The 2274-nt window shown below is 45.7% G+C and overlaps 1 non-coding gene across 1 annotated transcript; it reads right to left on the bottom strand.

Moving 5' to 3' along the window:
- Nucleotides 1–837: 837 nt before the first annotated feature.
- trnav-uac (transfer RNA valine (anticodon UAC)) lies at nt 838–910 on the bottom strand. Its single transcript has one exon. It is a non-coding gene; the product is annotated as a tRNA-Val (tRNA).
- Between the last annotated feature and the right edge of the window lie 1364 nt (nt 911–2274).

Raw genomic sequence — 2274 nt, 5'->3', positions numbered from 1 at the left:
GATGTCAAAGTGATGCCTACAGCATGCAATTGCTTTTTGTTCAAGAAGCAAAAAGCCCTCACGCCTGAGCCACCATTACTTCACATCCTGCTGACTGATTAAATTACATGTTGTTTCACTTGAGCTTCATGTGGCTCGCTTTCCTATCTCTCCTTGTTTTGACGTTCTTTATCGTCTTTGATATAAAGAAAAAAAATTGGATGTAATATTAATTGGTAGCCTGTTTCGCCATTTCCTCAGTTTCAATACCAGTGTGCCTTTGACTTGAGAGCACACGTTAATGCTAATGATTCTGCGAGAGCACAAGTCATGAGGTTCATCTGAGCCTGTAAACTCCTTCACTCCTGTTGTTGGCTGAATGAGCCACTATTGCGTCCGCTGCTAAGAAATGCAAACATGTTTCTTTACCCCAAAATGTGGCTGAGGGCTTCTGGTTTCAATTCACGCATTTTGAGACATGGCAGACACTGACATAACTAAGACATTCAGAGGCTACCTTGAGGTACATTTGACAGAAAGGAATGCGCGGTGCACTGCAACACAGGCAAATCAACCTTGAGCTGGAACGCTTTCTCACGAAAAGCAAAGGCGACACTACTCCACTACAGAAAGGACGAGGGCACGCTAAATGCACTCTTAAAAGGGATGACCATCTCTGCACATTCAGGACGAGGAAGGAAAGAAATTTAACAAAGATTCATACTGCAATGAAATAGAATGATCCTCCTTTCCACAGCAAAAGCCGATATGGGCGACTTCATTCAAAGAAAGGTTGGCTGACAAGAACGCTCACCCCATGTCCATCCAGGAACCTATCGCTGTAAAAGAAGGAACCACTGTTTCTGCCAGGCTTCGAACCAGGGACCTTTCGCGTGTAAGGCGAACGTGATAACCACTACACTACAGAAACACACCCGCTTTTCTGCCCTGCACACTGACCTTTCTACAGCATTGAAATTCACAGCTGTTTAACGCTTCACCTCTCTGTTTCAAATGGGTCGATGTAGTCCAGCGTTATTGGCATTATTGAAAAATAAAAGATATCATGTAAACCTGCCCAGAAAATATCCACGTGGTCATTGCCAGTGGTGCAGCTTTTGGACTGTATGATGATTCTGAACAGGCTGGGGCAGTTTTCTCTGGAACGTCGGGGGCTGAGAGACGACCTAACACAAATTTATAAAAACATCAGGGATATGGACATGGTAAGGAGTCAAGGTCTTTATCACACGGTGGGCGGGTCCAAACCTGTAGGGTGTGTAATTAAAATGAGGGGCAGAAATTTAAAAGCAACCTGAGGGCTTTTTCTTTTTGCCCAGAAGGTGGTGCAAGTATACATTAAACTGCCAGACGAAGTGGTGGAGCCGAGTAAAATTATTACACTTCCAAGGCATCTGAATGCGTGTGTGAATCGGGAGGGTTTAGAGCGAGGGTTTAGAGCGATCAGAGATGTCAAACTGATGCTAACAGCATGCAATTGCTTTTTGTTCCAGAAGCGAAAATCTCTCACGCCTGAGTACCATCACTTCACATCCTGCTGACTGATTAAGATAGGGTTAGGGTTTGGGTTGGTGTTCATGTTCTCTTGTTGTTAGTTTCCTTCCTGTTTGTCCGATGTAGTGTTTCTCACAGTCTCTGCAGGGGATTCTGTCGATGACATTGGTCCTGTCCATGGCGGCGAGTGGGCCTTTAGTTCGGGTGAGCACCTGTTGTAGGGTTGATGTGGGTTTGTGTGCCACTCTGATTCCCAGCGGTCTTAGAACTCGTGGTGAGTTCTGATGTGCCCCTGATGTATGGAAGTGTGATGAGTGTGTCGGGCATGTGGAATCTTTATAATGCTGTTCTGTAGGCATCTCCTGACCCAGTTCTTTGGATATCCATTATCCTTGAGCAACTGGCTACAAAAACACATGACCAATACTCACTCATCTCAATCCACATGGACAAGGAGAACTGCGACTTCGACTGGGGCAAGAAGATCCTGGGACCGGCGAAGCAGAGACAAGCATGAGAATTCCTAGAAGCATGGAACTCCACGAAGCAGGCTATTAATAACCACATTGAACTCGGCCCCATATACATTCCACTACAGAGGAAACCCGGAAGTGAGGCAAAACATCGCAATGGACCCAAGAGTTTAAATGCCAGGCGGGAAAACACACCGACGCTTCATCAGAGGTTGCACTGAGGAGATTACCAAGCACAGTAACGAAACGTCTGCGGAACAACAAGCCAGCTCAGCGAGCCAACAAATCTCAACATAGTCATCATTAG

The sequence above is a fragment of the Stegostoma tigrinum genome, unplaced genomic scaffold, assembly GCF_030684315.1.
Source record: "Stegostoma tigrinum isolate sSteTig4 unplaced genomic scaffold, sSteTig4.hap1 scaffold_148, whole genome shotgun sequence".
Lineage (NCBI taxonomy): Eukaryota > Metazoa > Chordata > Chondrichthyes > Orectolobiformes > Stegostomatidae > Stegostoma > Stegostoma tigrinum.
This window is presented reverse-complemented; position numbering and strand designations above follow the sequence as displayed.